The sequence below is a fragment of the Triticum dicoccoides genome, chromosome 3B (genome assembly GCF_002162155.2).
Source record: "Triticum dicoccoides isolate Atlit2015 ecotype Zavitan chromosome 3B, WEW_v2.0, whole genome shotgun sequence".
Classification (NCBI taxonomy): Eukaryota; Viridiplantae; Streptophyta; class Magnoliopsida; order Poales; family Poaceae; genus Triticum; species Triticum dicoccoides.
Genome location: NC_041385.1, coordinates 838,426,985 through 838,446,881, shown reverse-complemented (window position 1 = coordinate 838,446,881; position 19,897 = coordinate 838,426,985). Strand labels below are relative to the sequence as shown.

Below are 19,897 nucleotides of genomic sequence, written 5' to 3'. Positions count from 1 at the left end.
CGATGAAGCAAATGGCGCATAATAGGAGTGGCCGGATGGCCGAGGCGAGAATGCCACTGCGACGACGACACCCGAACACCACTGAAAACTTCAGAAACTGGCGGCACATCAAGAGCATATAGGCCATGGCGAGCTCGACCACTAAGAAGAACGTCCCTCGTGTCCCGGTCCTTAACAAAAAAATGGAAAGGGTGAAACTCAACAAACACATTGTTGTCACGAGTTAATTTAGGAACCGAGAGCAAACTACGTGTGACTGAGGAACACGAAGAACATCAAGGAGACGCAAGGTTGTAGTGGTACGTGAAAGAAGAGATGCCTGACCAACATGTGAGATGGGCATACCTGATTCATTGGCAGTGCGGACCTGGTCATGACCAGTGTAGGGCTGGCGAGTAGCCAGCTTGTCGAGCTGACTTGTCAGATGATCTGTGGCACCGGTGTCCATGTACCAGGAAGGATCCACAGAATAAGAAGGAGTAAATACAGGTTCCTGTGTAGCGAGAGCAGCTTGTTTCTCATTGCCTTTCCCACTGTTCCCAATACCAAGGAAGTCGCGTTTGAAGCGACGATGGCAACGAGACGCCAAGTGCCCCTCAATGCCGCAGAGTTGACATTCAACCCCACCACCACATGCCTCGCAGTGTAGCCGCTTGCGGCCAGCCGTCGGAGGAGGTGGAGCGGGCGAACGGGGCTGGTTGCCCGCGGACGGCGGCGCCTTCTGCTTGACACCACGGGCGCCCCCGCGAAGTGCAGCGTTCGCAGAAGGACCCTGCTTGTAGACGCCGACGGAGCGGCGAGCAGCTAGCCGCTGTTCCGTGTTGAGGAGGCGTGCGTAGAGGTCGCGAGGCGGCATCGGCGTGTCACGTCCATTGATGTTTTCAACAAAAGAATCATAGTCCTCATCAAGCCCATTGAGAATGAACGAAGTAAACTCCTCATCATGGAGAGGCTTCCCAATAGATGACAGTGTATCGGCCAAATTTTTGACCTTGTTGAAGAAGGCCGTGACAGAGAGATCATTTTTCTTGACCTCACCCAGCTGGTTACGAATGGCAGAGGAACGTGCCAGCGACTGCGAGGAGAAGCTGGAGTCGAGCGTGGCCCATGCATCCCTCGACGTAGCGGCAAAGACCACCATGCCCTCCACGGAGGGAGTGAGCGAGGACTGAATGGCACCCAGAATAGCTTGATCCTGAGCAATCCACCGACGATGAGCAGGGTTGGACACCATGGCGGAGCCACCAGCAGCTGAGGGAACCGGAACCATGGCCGGGGGAAACGGCAGCGTACCGTCGACATACCCCTAAAGATAGTGACTACGCATCAGCGGCAACACCTGAGCACGCCACAGGAGGTAGTTATCAGCAGAGAGCTTCACCGTCACCAGATGAGCAAAGTGGAACGGTCCTGGTTCAGCCACCGGTGCGGGAAGCTGTGAGTCGTATGCCGGAGGAGCACTGTACGAAATCAGCGCATCGGCTGACGGAGGCGCACGGTAGTGTTGGTGATGACCGTAGGGCACCGTAGGAGGTACGCCGTAGGGCAGCAGCGACGCGACGTACGGCGCCAGGGTAGCGTAGGGCGCGCCATACAACGCCTCGTAGGGCACCGCGGAGGACGAAGCATACGGCGCCGGCGCGATGGACGGTGATGGCGGCGGCGCGACGTAGGGCGCTAGATACGGCCCGACGTAGGGCACCTGAACAGGGGCACCATGGGGACCTGAAAACGGCAGCGCAGCATGCGATGGGATCCTGACGTACGGCGGCGGCGCAGCATACGATGGAATCGCGTCGTAGCTGGCGTCGCGCTGCGCAGAGGTGCCATACGGGCGAGCGACAGCCGGATCGCGGGGTAGCTGCTGCATGCGATCGTAGCGATCGTGAGAGTTCGGAACATGCACATGTTGTGTACGATCATAGCGATCGTGGGAGTTTGGTTCCAGCGATTCACCATGGGCGAGAGACGGCTGGATTGCGGGCGATGGGGGCACGGGCGGGCGTGATCCTGATTCGACCGGATGGGCCCAGGCGAGCGGGGCGGACGCCATGAACGGCGATTCCGTCGCCAGGGTTGACGGAGGCGGCACGGCGGCGGAGGCCAACGCGGCGGCGGCAGAAGAAGCGGAAGCACAGCGCGGATCGAACGCGTCGTCTGATACCATATTAGACAAACTAGGGTTTGAACAATACTTGATACCCTAAGCGGGTACGGCTGTTATGTATATATAGGAGAGAACGTACAGGTACAGGTATTGTGTTACAACACGTATATATACAATATACCTAGTCTAACACATACATACTTATGTTTGCAGACACTTGACATTAGCCAATCCAAGGGCGTGAGCGTGAAGCAGCTGACGCTGCTCGACAGCAAGGAATTCCACATGTCCATCTTCGACTGCAGCGGTGTGACGGTCCAAGGCGTCCGGATCATCGCGCCGTCTAACAGCCCCAACACCGAGGCATCCAGGTCAGCCACTCCCGGCACGTGAGCATCCTCAACACCACCATCGGCACCGGCGACGACTGCATCTCCTTGGGGCCCGGCACCTCGGACATGCTCATCATGACATCAAGTGCGGTCCGGGCCACGGCATCAGGTGCCACCTTCAGTTGCCAGTTCATCATATATTATATTTTGTTTGCTTGTGATTTGCGCAGCGTTTGATAGATAGCATTGGTTTTGTGTTTGCGTTGGATGGACGGTGGCAGCATCGGGAGCCTGGGATGGCAGGACGGTGAGGAGGGGGTGAGAAACCTGACCGTGGACAGGGCGGTGCTGAAGGGCACGACCAACGGCCTGCGGATCAAGACGTGGGCGATGCCCAACTCCGGCTTCGTCAAGAACGTCTCCTTCTCGCGGGTCACCATGAACCGCGTGGCCAACCCCATCCTCGTCGACCAGAACTACTGCTCCCGCAAGGGCGACTGCCTGGGCAATGTACGTCTCCTTCCCTACATGCATGCAACTACACGTGATCGATCGACTATATCATGAGCTGTGTTGTTGTGTGTCCCTGCAGAGCTCGGGGGTGCAGATCAGCGACCTGTCGTACACGGACATCAAGGGCTCGTCGGCGACGCCCATGGCGGTGAAGTTCAACTGCAGCGGCACCAACCCCTGCAGCGGGATCAAGCTCAGGAACATCAGGCTGAGGTACCGGCACCAGCGGCCGGCGCAGGCCAAGTGCCAAAACGCCGGCGGGTCCGCGTCCGGAGAGGTCACACCGCCGAGCTGCTTCTGACCATCGAAGTTTTCTTAGCTTGACTGGTTCGTGTACTCGGCAGTTGTGTAAGATAGAAAAAACATGATCGTGTGATCATTGCTTGGTGGATCACAAAGCGACCCTTACATGTAGCCCAGGCTAGTAGTTTTAGCGGATTTACTGATTCTCAATTGACCGAGACAGTTAAACCAGAATGAACGTCATAAATTTTGCATGGTTGTTCTTGTTGATTTTTTTGAGATTTTTTATTTGTTTTTCGAGATGGCGAATCTTGGTGTAAAATCCGATGGTTCTAATTTGTGAGCGTATATGTTTACGGGAGCCCGGAATTCAAAATAACTTACCCTGCAGGCGTGGCGTGTTGTGCGGTTTGGCGTAAAGCGTGTTGACAGATTTAAATCAAGTGGCCTCACTTCTCTCTCCACTCTAGAACTCTCTCAAGAACAGAAAAGCTTTAACTCTCTATTCCCGATATTGAGAGGGGGCCTATATAATCTTTGCCGACAGACTCCTCAACTTGCTAACTATGTCAAACAACAGTTATTTTTAGCCTATAACATGCATATGTGTTGTTTTATAGTATATCTTAGAGAAAAGTATACTTTTTGTCCCTAAACTTTTGAGGAAGTCTAGATTTAGTCATTCAACTTCGAAACCGGAAAACCAGCACCCCCAATTCTTAAAACCGGACAAATTTCATCCCTCTACCAACCAAAGCTGTCTTTCTGCTGACTCGGCGCGGTTTTGACTGGTTTTAATACATGTGGCAATCTATTTCTCCCCTTTGATTTAGGGTCGCGCTAACTGCCACACGTGTGGCAGGAAGAAAGACGCACCACACGTCTCTAATGTAAACAGATTGCCATGTCATCGCATGCATGCATGCATGAATCTTTTTGAATTTTCAGTTTTTAAAATGTTTTATCTCTTAAACGAAAAATCCGATTGAAAATCCATTTTCACCATTAAATCCCTCGCGATGAGATCTTCGAAACTAGATCCCATGTTCATATGTTTTGATGAAATTTTTTTTGGATTAAAAGTTGCCATGTCTATTGCATATGAATTGCCATGATGTTTACACTGAAGTTGCCATGATATGTTTCAGCTATTTTCTTCTACATTTAAAAGTAAATTTTGACATTTATAAAATGGGGAATTAAGAAACTAGACTTGCCATGAACCATAAACTAAAATTACCATGATACATGCACATAAAATTGCCATGGTTCATACAAAAAATAATTTTCATGGTCAAAGTACTGGAGTTGCCATCATCAAAATACTAAAATTGCCATGATCTACAAACTAAAATTGCCACATGGCAACTTTAGTTTAAGTCCTATGGCAACTGCAGTGTAAACATCGTGGCAACTATTGGCAAAAAAAATTCGTCGAAACATATCAACATGGGGTCTAGTTTTGAAGATCTCGTCGAGACGGATTTAATGGTGAAAACGGATTTTTAGTTTGCTTTTTTTATTTAGGAGATACAACATTTATAAGCCGAAAACCAAAAAAAATCTGCTGATGTCATCTATTCATACGTGGCAAAATGAGTGGTGATGGAGGCGTGTGGGCGATGTACAAACGCCCACACGTGTGGGCGTTAACATTTTCGTTGATTTATCTGTAGTGTGGGTATTCTATCAAGCACTTGGCGTGCAAGGTCTGGAGCTGCTGACGATGGTGAGCTCTTGGAGGAAGAGGAGCACGAGCGAGTCGATGCCGCCATCCATGGCCACGTTGATCAGTGACTCCATCACCACCGCACCAAGATTCATCGCTGGAGGACTTCATGGGGAAGACCGCAGAGCGGGTGCATTCGAGGAACGAGGTTGTCCGGCTACAGGGATCGAGCAGCGGCGGCAGTCAAACTCGTCCTCGCGGCCCTCGTACTGGAGCCAGAGGATGAGGCGACGCAGCGGTGCAGGTCGCCGACATCGAAGCTGCGTTGAAACCCGCACCATGCTCGTCGCAAAGCACGGAGGCCGAGCATGACGGCACGCGTGCTCACTCCACAAGTTCATCTGACTACGCGCGCTCGTGGAGCCGGGGACGGTGCCTCACTGGTGTAGGCTCTGGGCGACGTAGGGCATCAACAGCACCATCGTTGGCAGCGACAAAAGCACACGGTGAGCACGAGGATGGCGAGGAGGACCTATGCGCGGAGGCCGGGCAGGGGGGTGCGCGGCGATAGGTAGTTGGTGGTGGCCTTTGTATCCGGTGGCCTAGCGCACGACCCGAACATGTACACACATGCATGCAGATATGCATCATGCCCACGGCATGCACATTTTTCGATAAAGTGCGATTTATTAATTCAAAATGTAGCATCAAGTGGATACAAAGCATTATGAATAACACCCGGCCTCTGCATAACTAGGATGCACACAGCCAAATCCGAAAATCCAACCAAAAAAACATCAAATAAAAACCGACAAAACGGCAATAGTAAAGTCCTATAGACCGACACTATGCCTATGTCGAAGGAGGTGGTGGGTCGATCCGAAGGTTATGCTGCCACGGCATGCACATGCACAAGGAAAAATAAACATGCCACTAAACTAGCTAAGACACGAATGATCATGCTAACACGTCAGACAAGCACAGCTCGAACACTTCCTCCAGCTGCACATCATCCGTGTCTTTCAGCGCAGGTGCACCTGAACCCGGACACAAGTGCTGCAAGCTTCGGCATCCCCGACGCAGAGTGCCGACGTGCAGAGCCACCATGGCCAAGGGGTTGACACGGCTAAACACTGCACTATCGCCAGGTTGCCGCAGCGAGCACTCTGTCAATGAGGACAACAGCAACGGAGACGACGTCGAGCTGCGCTGCTCCCCCGACGAGCCCTGCGACCCGTCCACTTCGTAGGACTTGAACGCAAAGGGCAAGCCGTGCACCAAGCCGAGCGAGAGCGGCGAGTCCGACGCAGCACCAGCACGCCCCGACGCACGCCGTGCGAGTTTCTGCTTGTGGTGATGATGGACATGGTGCAACGGAGGCAGGTCGTTGGTAGCGGGGCGGCAGGCATTGCACGCCAAATGTTTGTCAAATGTCCATACCATACATAGTAGATGGAAGGAAAGAATTACCTTGCCACGTGGGCACCACAACTTGGTCAAAACCGGAGTGAGTCAGCGTCAAAATACAGTCGGTTGGGTTGAGGGACGAAACTTATCCGGTTTCAAGAATTGAGGGTGCAAATTGTCCGGTTTTGAAGTTGAGGGACCAAATCTAGACTTCGTTAAGAGTTGAGGGACAAAAAATATACTTTTCTCTATATCTTATAACGATCAAAATGGCTTCTAACCGGCGAAATATGAGTTCACGTTACCACACACCTTGATTGAGATTAAAGTTATTGAATTAGTAGATATGTTGAAATAAATAAATGCAACCCGAGCGAGTGCCATGGAAAAATGAATTAGACTTAGTTTAGCAGTTTTTTAAAACCGTAGTACTCTAAGATTAGGGTTAGTTTGGGTGAACTGTAGGTATATTTAAAGGGGGCTGCTACGCGTCAGCCCATGAATAACTATAAAACATCCGCTGCCTGGGTGTCCGTTGGATTGATGCCGGGAGCCGTCCGATCTACTCATCCATGTGTGTCACCTCTCTTGCAACAACAGCGGTGTTGCAGGAACATTTCTAATATACGTCGTGTTGTATAAACTTTTGCAACAGAGGTGATGTTGCAGATATGTTTTTGCAACAAAGGTCTTGTTACAGAAATTTTTTGCAACAAGATTTTTTTTGCAACAGAGAACTTGTTGCAGAATTTTTCCCAACATAGTTCTTGTTGCAGAAACATTTTTGCAACAAAGGTGATGTTGCAGAATTATTTTTTCCTAGGCAGAGGCAGCGAACTGGTAATCGGCGGCAGCACACATGCCGAGGAAACAGGACGAACGACGAGGTACCAAGAAGGGCTGGGGACAAGCAGATTCAGGCGGGGGCGGCCATGCACAGCTCGACAGCAGCCGTAGAATCAGGCAACGGGCGAGCCCGATCACTTCCATGGAGCTTCGGGCCGGCATTAGCGACGTCGCAAGTGATGGGGAACGTTGCAGAAAATTAAAAAAAATTCTATGGTTTCACCAAGATCCATCTATGAGTTCATCTAAGAAACGAGTCATGGGAGAGAGATTGCATCTACATACCACTTTGTAGATCGCGCGGAAGCGTTCAAAAGAACGGGGTTGAAGTAGTCGTTCTCGTCGTGATCCTGTCACCGGAGATAATAGCGCCGAATGGACGGCACCTCCGCGTTCAACACACGTACGGTCAGCGTGACGTCTCCTCCATCTTGATCCAGCAAGGGGGAAGGAGAGGTTGATGATGAAAGCTCTAGCAGCAGCACAATGGCGTGGTGATGGTGGAACAGCAGCACTCCGGCAGGGCTTCACCAAGCACGTGACGGAGGAGGAAGAGGTGTAGCAGGGGGAGGGAGGCGCCAGAACTTCAGGGTGCGGCTGCGCCCCTCCCCCCTCCCTTTATATAGGCCCCCAAGGAGGGGCGCCGGCCCTGGGAGATCCAATCTCCTAAGGGGCGGCGGCCAAGGGGGTGGAGTACCCCCCAAGCCAAGTGAGCCCCCCCCCACCCTAGGGTTTCAACCCTAGGCGCAGGGGGTGGGCCAAGGGGGGCGCACCAGCCCACTATGGGCTGGTTCCCCTCCCCACTTTGGCCCTTGGGGCCCTCCGGGATGGGTGGCGCCACCCGGTGGACCCCCGGGACCCTTCTGGTGGTCCTGGTACAATATCGGGTGACCCCAAAACTTTCCCGATGGGCGAAACACCACTTCCTATATAGTTTTCTTTACCTCCGGACCATTCCGGAACTCCTCGTGACGTCCGGGATCTCATCCGGGACTCCGAACAACGTTCGGTATACTGCATACTCATATTCATACAACCCTAGCGTCACCAAACCTTAAGTGTGTAGACCCTACGGGTTCGGGAGACACGTAGACATGACCGAGACGGCTCTCGGGCAATAACCAACAGCGGGATCTGGATACCCATGTTGGTTCCCACATGCTCCTCGATGATCTCATCGGATGAACCACGATGTCGAGGGTTCATGCAACCCCGTATACTATTCCCTTTGTCAATCGATACGTTACATGCCCGAGACTCGACCGTCGGTATCCCAATACCTCGTTCAGTCTCGTTACCGGCAAGTCACTTTACTCGTACCGTAATGCATGATCCCGTGACCAAACACTTGGTCACTTTGAGCTCATTATGATGATGCATTACCGAGTGGGCCCAGATATACCTCTCCGTCATACGGAGTGACAAATCCCAGTCTCGATCCGTGTCAACCCAACAGACACTTTCGGAGATACCTGTAGTGCACCTTTATAGTCACCCAGTTACGTTGTGACGTTTGGTACACCCAAAGCACTCCTACGGTATCCGGGAGTTACACGATCTCATGGTCTAAGGAAGAGATACTTGACATTGAAAAAGCTCTAGCAAAACGAACTACACGATCTTGTGCTATGCTTAGGATTGGGTCTTGTCCATCACGTCATTCTCCTAATGACGTGATCCCGTTGTCAATGACATCTAATGTCCATAGTCAGGAAACCATGACTATCTGTTGACCAACAAGCTAGTCAACTAGAGGCTTAATAGGGATGTATTGTGGTCTATGTATTCACACGTGTATTACGATTTCCGGATAATACAATTATAGCATGAATAAAAGACAATTATCACGAACAAGGAAATATAATAATAATCCTTTTATTATTGCCTCTAGGGCATATTTCCAACAGTCTCCCACTTGCACTAGAGTCAATAATCTAGTTACATTCGAACACCCATAGAGTTCTGGTGCTGATCATGTTTTGCTCGCGGAAGAGGTTTAGTCAACGGATCTGCGACATTCAGATCCGTATGCACTTTGCAAATTTCTATGTCTCCGTCTTGAACATTTTCACGGATGGAGTTGAAGCGACGCTTGATGTGCCTGATCTTCTTGTGAAACCTGGGCTCCTTGGTAAGGGCAATAGCTCCAGTGTTGTCACAGAAGAGTTTGATCGGCCCCGACGCATTGGGTATGACTCCTAGGTCGGTGATGAACTCCTTCACCCATATTGCTTCATGCGCTGCCTCCGAGGCTGCCATGTACTCCGCTTCACATCTAGATCCTGCCACGACGCTCTGCTTGCAGCTGCACCAGCTTACTGCTCCACCATTCAACATATACACATATCCGGTTTGTGACTTAGAGTCATCCAGATCTGTGTCGAAGCTAGCGTCGACGTAACCCTTTACGACTTCGTCACCTCCATAAACGAGAAACATGTCCTTTGTCCTTTTCAGGTACTTCAGGATATTCTTGACCGCTGTCGAGTGTTCCTTGCCGGGATTACTTTGGTACCTTTCTACCAAACTCACGGCAAGGTTTACATCAGGTCTGGTACACAGCATGGCATACATAATAGATCCTATGGCTGAAACATAGGGGATGACACTCATCTCTTCTTTATCTTTTGCCGTGGTCGGGCATTGAGCCGAGCTCAATCTCACACCTTGCAATACAGGCAAGAACCCCTTCTTGGACTAATCCATTTTGAACTTCTTCAAAATCTTATTAAGGTATGTGCTTTGTGAAAGACCTATGAGGCGTCTCGATCTATCTCTATAGATCTTGATGCCTAATATATAAGCAGCTTCTCCAAGGTCCGTCATTGAAAAACACTTATTCAAGTAGGCCTTAATGCTGTCCAAAAGTTCTATATCATTTTCCATCAAAAGTATGTCATCTACATATAATATGAGAAATGCTACAGAGCTCCCACTCACTTTCTTGTAAACGCAGGCTTCTCCATAAGTCTGCATAAACCCAAACGCTTTGATCATCTCATCAAAGCGAATGTTCCAACTCCGAGATGCTTGCACCAGCCCATAAATGGATCGCTGGAGCTTGCATACTTTGTTAGCATTCTTAGGATCGACAAAACCCTCCGGCTGCATCACATACAGTTCTTCCTTAAGATGCCCGTTAAGGAATGCTGTTTTGAGGTCCATCTGCCATATCTCATAATCATAGTATGCGGCAATTGCTAACATGATTCGGACGGACTTAAGCTTCGCTACGGGAGAGAAAGTCTCATCGTAGTCAATCCCTTGAACTTGCCGATAACCCTTAGCGACAAGTCGAGCTTTATAGATGGTGACATTTCCATCCGCGTCCGTCTTCTTCTTAAAGATCCATTTGTTTTCTATCGCTCGCCGATCATCGGGCAAGTCAGTCAAAGTCCATACTTTGTTTTCGTACATGGATTCTATCTCGGATTTCATGGCTTCTAGCCATTTGTTGGAATTTGGGCCCGCCATTGCTTCTTCATAGTTCGAAGGTTCAACGTTGTCCAACAACATGATTTCCAGGACAGGGTTGCCGTACCACTCTGGTGCGGAACGTGTCCTTGTGGACCTACGAAGTTCAGTAGCAACTTGATCCGAAGTACCTTGATCATCATCATTATTTTCCTCTTCATTTGGTGTAGGCATCACAGGAACATTTTCCTGGGCTGCACTACTATCCCGTTCAAGAGGTAGTACTTCATCGAGTTCTACTTTCCTCCCACTTACTTCTTTCGAGAGAAACTCCTTTCCCAGAAAGGATCCGTTCTTGGCAACAAAGATCTTGCCTTCGGATCTTAAGTAGAAGGTATACCCAATGGTTTCTTTAGGGTATCCTATGAAGACGCATTTTTCCGACTTGGGTTCGAGCTTTTCAGGTTGAAATTTCTTGACATAAGCATCGCATCCCCAAACTTTTAGAAACGACATCTTAGGTTTCTTCCCAAACCATAATTCATACGGTGTCGTCTCAACAGATTTAGACGGTTCCCTATTTAAAGTGAATGTAGATGTCTCTAGAGCGTATCCCCAAAATGATAGCGGTAAATCGGTAAGAGACATCATAGATCGCACCATATCCAATAGAGTGCGATTACGATGTTCGGACACACCGTTACGCTGAGGTGTTCCAGGCGGCGTGAGTTTTGAAACGATTCCACATTTTCTAAAGTGTGTACCAAATTCGTGACTTCAATATTCTCCTCCACGATCCGATCGTAAGAATTTTATCTTTCGGTCACGTTGATTCTCTACTTCATTCTGAAATTCCTTGAACTTTTCAAAGGTCTCAGACTTGTGTTTCATCAAGTAGACATACCCATATCTACTTAAGTCATCAGTGAGAGTGAGAACATAAGGATATCCTCCGCGAGCCTCAACGCTCATTGGACCGCACACATCGGTATGTATGATTTCGAACAAGTTGGTTGCTCGCTCCATTGTTCCGGAGAACGGGGTCTTGGTCATTTTGCCCATGAGGCATGGTTCGCATGTGTCAAATGATTCATAATCGAGAGACTCTAAAAGTCCATCAGCATGGAGCTTCTTCATGCGCTTGACACCAATGTGACCAAGGCGGCAGTGCCACAAGTATGTGGGACTATCGTTATCAACTTTACATCTTTTGGTATTCACGCTATGAATATGTGTAACATTACGTTCGAGATTCATTAAGAATAAACCATTGACCATCGGGGCATGACCATAAAACATATCTCTCATATAAATAGAACAACCATTATTCTCGGATTTAAATGAGTAGCCATCTCGTATTAAACGAGATCCAGATACAATGTTCATGCTCAAACTTGGCACTAAATAACAATTATTGAGGTTTAAAACTAATCCCGTAGGTAAATGTAGAGGTAGCGTGCCGACGGCGATGACATCGACCTTGGAACCATTCCCGACGCGCATCGTCACCTCATCCTTCGCCAGTCTCCGCTTATTCCGCGGCTCCTGCTGTGAGTTACAAATGTGAGCAACGACACCGGTATCAAATACTCAGGAGTTACTACGAGTACTAGTAAGGTACACATCAATTACATGTATATCAAATATACCTTTAGTGTTGCCGGCCTTCTTGTCTGCTAAGTATTTGGGGCAGTTCCGCTTCCAGTGACCCTTTCCCTTGCAATAAAAGCACTCAGTTTCAGGCTTGGGTCCATTCTTTGACTTCTTCCCAGCAACTGGCTTACCAGGTGCGGCAACATCTTTGCCGTCCTTCTTGAAGTTCTTCTTACCCTTGCCCTTCTTGAACTTACTGGTCTTATTGACCATCAACACTTGATGTTCTTTCTTGATTTCAACCTGTGCTGACTTCAGCATTAAAAATACTTCAGGAATGGTCTTCACCATCCCCTGCATATTGTAGTTCATCACAAAGCTCTTGTAGCTTGGTGGGAGCGACTGAAGGATTCTGTAAATGACTGCCTCATCCGGGAGGTTAATGTCCAGCTGGGACAGGCGGTTGTGCAACCCAGACATTTTGAGTATATGCTCACTGACAAAACTATTTTCCTCCATCTTACAACTATAGAACTTGTCGGAGACTTGATATCTCTCGACCCGGGCATGAGCTTGGAAAACTAGTTTCAGCTCCTCGAACATCTCTTATGCTCCGTGTTGCTCAAAATGCTTTTGGAGCCCCGGTTCTAAGCTGTAAAGCATGCCGCACTGAACGAGGGAGTAATCATCAGCGCGAGACTGCCAAGCATTCATAATGTCTTGGTTCTCTGGGACGGGTGCATCACCTAGCGGTCCTTCTAGGACATATTGTTTCCTAGCTGCTATGAGGATGATCCTCAGGTTCCGGACCCAGTCCGAATAGTTGCTGCCATCATCTTTCAGCTTGGTTTTCTCTAGGAACGCGTTGAAGTTCATGTTGACATGAGCGTTGGCCATTTGATCTACAAGACATATTTTGCAAAAGTTTTAGACTAAGTTCATGATAATTAAGTTCATCTAATCAAATTATTTAATGAACTCCCACTCAGATTAGACATCCCTCTAGTCATCTAAGTGTTACACGATCCGAGTCGACTAGGCCGTGTCCGATCATCACGTGAGACGAACTAGTCATCATCGGTGAACATCTCCATGTTGATCGTATCTTCTATATGACTCATGTTCGACCTTTCGGTCTCTTGTGTTCCGAGGCCATGTCTGTACATGCTAGGCTCGTTAAGTTAACCCTAAGTGTTCTGCATGTGTAAATCTGTCTTACACCCGTTGTATGTGAACGTAAGGATCTATCACACCCGATCATCACGTGGTGCTTCGAAACGACGAACTTTAGCAACGGTGCACAGTTAGGGGGAACACTTTCTTGAAATTATTATAAGGGATCATCTTATTTACTACCGCCGTTCTAAGTAAAGAAGATGCATAAAACATAATAAACATCACATGCAATTATATAGTAGTGACATGATATGGCCAATATCATATAGCTCCTTCGATCTCCATCTTCGGGGCTCCATGATCATCTTCGTCACCGGCATGACACCATGATCTCCATCATCATGATCTCGATCGTTGTGCCTTCATGAAGTTGTCACGCCAACGACTACTGCTACTTCTATGGCTAACGCGTTTAGCAATAAAGTAAAGTAATTTACATGGCGTTCTTCAATGACTCGCAGGTCATACAAAAATAAAGACAACTCCTATGGCTCCTGCCGGTTGTCATACTCATCGACATGCAAGTCGTGATTCCTATTACAAGAACATGATCTCATACATCACAATATGTCATTCATCATTCATCACAACTTCTGGCCATATCACATCACATTACAATTGCTGCAAAAACAAGTTAGACGTCCTCTATTTGTTGTTGCATCTTTTACGTGGCTGCAATCGGGTTCTAGCAAGAACGTTTTCTTACCTACAAATAACCACAACATGATTTTGTCAACTTCTATTTACCCTTCATAAGGACCCTTTTCATCGAATCCGCTCCAACTAAAGTGGGAGAGATAGACACCCGCCAGCCACCTTATGCAACTAGTGCATGTCAGTCGGTGGAACCGGTCTCACATAAGCGTACGTGTAAGGTAGGTCCGGGCCGCTTCATCCCACAATACCGCTGAAGCAAGATAAGACTAGTAGCGGCAAGCAATTTGACAAGATCTACGCCCACAACAAAATTGTGTTCTACTTGTGCAATAGAGAACTACGCATAGACCTAGCTCATGATGCCACTGATGGGGAACGTTGCAGAAAATTAAAAAAAATTCTACGGTTTCACCAAGATCCATCTATGAGTTCATCTAAGCAACGAGTCATGGGAGAGAGATTGCATCTACATACCACTTTGTAGATCACGCGGAAGCGTTCAAAAGAACGGGGTTGAAGTAGTCGTTCTCGTCTGATCCTATCACCGGAGATCCTAGCGCCGAACGGACGGCACCTCCGCGTTCAACACACGTACGGTCAGCGTGACATCTCCTCCGTCTTGATCTAGCAAGGGGGAAGGAGAGGTTAATGATGAAAGCTCCAGCAGCAGCACAACGGCGTGGTGATGGTGGAACAGCAGCACTCCGGCAGGGCTTCGCCAAGCACGTGACGGAGGAGGAAGAGGTGTAGCAGGGGGAGGGAGGCGCCAGAACTTCAGGGTGCGGCTGCTCCCTCCCCCCTCCCTTTATATAGTCCCCCAAGGGGGGGCGCCGGCCCTGGGAGATCCAATCTCCCAAGGGGCGGCGGCCAAGGGGGTGGAGTACCCCCCAAGCCAAGTGGGGCGCCCCCCCACCCTAGGGTTTCAACCCTAGGCGCAGGGGGTGGGCCAAGGGGGGCGCACCAGCCCACTATGGGCTGGTTCCCCTCCCCACTTCGGCCCTTGGGGCCCTCCGGGATGGGTGGCCCCACCCGGTAGACCCCCGGGACCCTTCTGGTGGTCCCGGTACAATAGCGGGTGACCCCGAAACTTTCCCGATGACCGAAACACCACTTCCTATATAGTTTTCTTTACCTCCGGACCATTCCAGAACTCCTCGTGACGTCCGGGATCTCATCCGGGACTCCGAACAACATTCGGTATACTGCATACTCATATTCATACAACCCTAGCGTCACCGAACCTTAAGTGTGTAGACCCTACGGGTTCGGGAGACACGTAGACATGATTGAGACGGCTCTCGGGCAATAACCAACAGCGGGATCTGGATACCCATGCTGGTTCTCACATGCTCCTCGATGATCTCATGGGATGAACCACGATGTCGAGGGTTCATGCAACCCCGTATACTATTCCCTTTGTCAATCGATATGTTACATGCCCGAGACTCGATCGTCGGTATCCCAATACCTCGTTCAGTCTCGTTACCGACAAGTCACTTTACTTGTACCGTAATGCATGATCCCGTGACCAAACACTTGGTTACTTTGAGCTCATTATGATGATGCATTACCGAGTGGGCCCAGAGATACCTCTCCGTCATACGGATTGACAAATCGCAGTCTCGATCCGTGTCAACCCAACAGACACTTTCGGAGATACCTGTAGTGCACCTTCATAGTCACCCAGTTACGTTGTGACGTTTGGTACACCCAAAGCACTCATACGGTATCCGGGAGTTACACGATCTCATGGTCTAAGGAAGAGATACTTGACATTGAAAAAGCTCTAGCAAAACGAACTACACGATCTTGTGCTATGCTTAGGATTGGGTCTTGTCCATCACGTCATTCTCCTAATGACGTGATCCCGTTGTCAATGACATCTAATGTCCATAGTCAGGAAACCATGACTATCTGTTGACCAACGAGCTAGTCAACTAGAGGCTTACTAGGGACGTATTGTAGTCTATGTATTCACACGTGTATTACGATTTCTGGATAATACAATTATAGCATGAATAAAAGACAATTATCATGAACAAGCAAATATAATAATAATCCTTTTATTATTGCCTCTAGGGCATATTTCCAACAGCAAGGGCGGTGCCGTTACATGCGGCAGCGCGGCGAGTGGAGCAAGAGGAAGGTAGGGAGCGGCAGCGGGTACCTCGGCTGCGGGGGCAACACCCTCAAGGATCCAGGTCCTGCAACACACGAGTTGTTGCGGTGGGCAAACTGCAACAAGAGCTCAGTTGAAAAACGCAAGAGATAATTCTAGGCAAGCCACACAGGACATGTGTGGCACATACGAGACGGCGGACACTTGGGTGCGATCCGCTGGCTGAAGGCGAGCGTTTTTCATATTTAAAACTGTGATGATGTAAAACCTCAATATTCCAACGTCTGAGTAATGAATACTTCTGTTTGTGAAAACTTTTGTGGTTTAGAAGAAAGAACACTTTAAGATACTGCAAAAATACTACAGTATTGGAGATACTACGCTTACTACGATTTATTAGAAATGTAGTACTGCAATTTATTAGAATGTGGTATTTATTGATAGCTAACATATAGATTTTTTTAGAATCTATGATTTCTAAAATAACATGATATTCCTAAAAAAACTCTAAAACTACTTAACTGACAAATGCAACCTCAACATTTCAATCCTTAGACAGTGAATACTCAATTTTTTATATACCACAATTTTTGAAATTCGGTTCAGAAAAAAGAGCCGAAGAGCTCTTTCTCAAATACTAAAACACACGTTATTGCGAACTAAGCCTATCTTAGATGGTTAGGTTATTTATGGTTAAACCAGTCCATCAAGGTTCAGGTCCTAGACTTGACAATGGTGCTTGTATATTTCTGGATTCACTTTAGACTTTGTTCGTTCAGCGGGAGCAGACCCATGGTGAGTTCGTGAATATCAAGATTATGTGCCTACTCAGTATCTCAGAGGTGCTTATAGAGGTGAGTATATGTGTGTATGTATGAGCATATGTGTATGTGCTGTGTTAAGAAAACATGATATTGTGGATACTACGGCTTACAAACTGTGACATTTGTTAATGCCAAACACAATAAATTATTAAAGCTATGTTTATCCATCCATTCCTTTCGTTATCCGCGTTAGCCAAGCCACGTGAATGTATGGTTTGAAACTCTTGACTGGTCTGATTGGCGATCGTCAAGATCCATCCGAGAAATTCCAATCCAATCCAATCCAATCCAGAAAAGCTATCTAGGATGGATTCGCATCAGGCTCCTAAGGCAGGGATTTCGCTAGGTTCGCTAACTCCGTCTGACATCGACACCGGCGTTGTGACTGATCCCACCAAGAGCTGCATTCTAGACAACAAGCCCTTCTTCGGTGAGCACATAAACTTCACCATCACTAGGTACCACACCACCGACCCAGACAACAAACACCGCGCCATGGCCATCCAGGCCACCTTGTTCGTCGCCGCCCACCCCGCATCTCCTACGTGCTCGCCTGGGCCACTGACACCTACTTTACTGAGGAGTCTCTGGTCCTCTCCACCCACGGCGGCCTCATCGCCCTCACCATCGCGTATACATGAAGAGATAGCCATTCCCAGAATATTATAGGTGGGTTTGATTGGGATGCAACTTCCCTGGCTGCAGCTGCAACAGCTCCGGCTGGAAGGAGCGGCTGCAGCAAAAAAGATTGGAGCTGAGATGCAGTCATTTGATGGTTATGTTGTAGTAGCTGCGGCTGATGCAGAAACATGCTGAAATAACCAAAATGCCCTTAATTGTTCGGTAAATCAGTTTAACGTCTTGATTGTACTGCTATGATTGTAAATGACTCATTTAAGAGTTCTTTTTGCTGCAAATGGCCATTTTCATGGGTTTTAGCTAAAACTATAAGGGTTGGGCGCACTTTGTTGCGTCGATGGTGTTGTTGGGTCTCTTAAGAAAGAATCACTTTGTTTCAAGATATAAGGTGTATTACTTTTTTGAAAAGGAAAAACTTATAAGTTTGATCAAATATTTCGAGAAATATATTAAAATCCATCATATCATATCGGTATTTTTAGATTCATCATGAAATGAATTTCCATACTTTTTTTTGTTTAGTATTCTCAGTGTTTGATATTTTTGCTCTGAACTTGGTCAAGGTAAAAAGAAATTTGACTTTCGAAAAAACTAATACCCCTTATATTTTAAAACCGATGGAATGTTTAGTTTGGCGGGTAGGGGAGATGATAGAGTGTGTTTTATTTTTATTTATAATGCGTTGATTGGGTGGCCTTTCGTGGTGTGATTCGGTGTTATCCGCTAACCAATCTATATTTATGTGAAGAAATTTCTATCTCGGTGGTTGTATATACTATATTGGTGCTATAATATCACATGATGGCGCTTCTTTTTTCTTAGTGGTGGGAGGGCGCATGGGATTGATATGTTTTTGTAGGCCGGTTGCGGCTAATTGATTTGAAAAGTTGTTGTCCCGGTCAAAGTCGTAAACCAAATCACAAATTAAATTCCTTAATTGAATGAAAGAGCTTCAAAATTAGGAAACATAGTGAATTAAAAGAATTGAATAGGAGAGCTTGAGAAATTGTTGACCCGGTCAACATTCGGTCGCACAATTCTAAATTGAATACCTTAATTAATTGTTAGACATTAAAAATTAGAAAGCATAGTGTATAGTATAAAACAATTTAATGAGAGAGCTTTGTGGAATTGTTGACCCGGTCAAAATCGGATGACCCAATTTTAATTGGAGACCCCAATTAAATGTGGGCTATTTAAAACTAGGGACCTTAGTGTTATAGAGGATTTCACTTGTTTGATGGTGTAGATAGTGTATTTAGACAAATTTGACATATGACAATACATTGGAACTCATCATAACATAGATTACCAATTAGTATTACAGCTACGAAAAAATTCCCCGTACCAATTTACAATCAATTCCAAACGAGAATCATTTTTTCATAGCAGCAGCACCATGTAACAACATGGGCTGACATCGTTGCCCACATGTAGGGATTTATCTCAATGATTTTCCTCATAGTTTGTGAAGCTGCAGAAAAAGAAACATGTGATCTTGTAAAACAGACATACAATCTGATGAATGCTCATACAGATTCCAACACAAGCAAATAGCGAAGGCAGCAGCGGCAGAACACACACACATAGCACGCACACCGCTCGCTCGCCGCCCACGCTGGTAGAGGGAGGGGCCAGCAAAGGAGCCTAAACAGGGAGAGAAGGGGACGGCCAATACCGGATTCGGCAACGGCCAGATCCGGCGATACGGAAAGAAGCTGAGGCCGTCCGTCGGCAGAGGCGGCGAGCGAGGAACCCTACCCGCGCTTCAGTGTGGACGAAGCGGTCCGGTCTGACTCACGGCCCGCTCAATCCAGGCCCGCTAAAAAAAGGCCGGTCCGGTCCCTAAAAGATGGACCAAAAAACTCTTTGGCCCGGTCCAGTTAAAGCTGGTCCGATCGAGCGGACCGAAGACCGCTGGAGCTCCAGTGTGCGCTCTGCCCTTGTCAGTTGACCGGTCCTCTCGGTCCGGCCCGAGCTTCGCCATTGCCGGTCTGGTCCCTAAAAACAGGACCGCCATGCTTCTCGGTCCGGTCCGGCTCGGACTGGCGGCAGCCTGTCCAAACGACGACTTAGACCGGCTTGGACCATGTCCACCCTTACCCGTGGTTGGGGTGATGGGGAAAAGTCGCTCGTGTTGATTGGGTATTTGACTGAACCGATAAGGGTATTTCGGCAGTATTACGTGCTTTTGCGGGAGGCAAACCAGTCATTGGCCACTTTGGAGCCGGCTATGAGGAGCAGAAGCCCAACTTTTCAGCCGCGGCTTCTGCTCGGTTTCTGAGCTCCACTATCTCCGGCTGCATATTTGCAGATCTCTATCGACAGGGCACCAACTATCGGCTGCAACCTGAAGCC

General features: G+C 48.0%; 1 pseudogene; it reads left to right on the top strand.

Annotated features, from left to right (window-relative positions):
• Window positions 1-2,051: 2,051 nt before the first annotated feature.
• On the top strand, window positions 2,052-3,538 carry LOC119280239 (annotated as a pseudogene).
• Window positions 3,539-19,897: the final 16,359 nt, after the last annotated feature.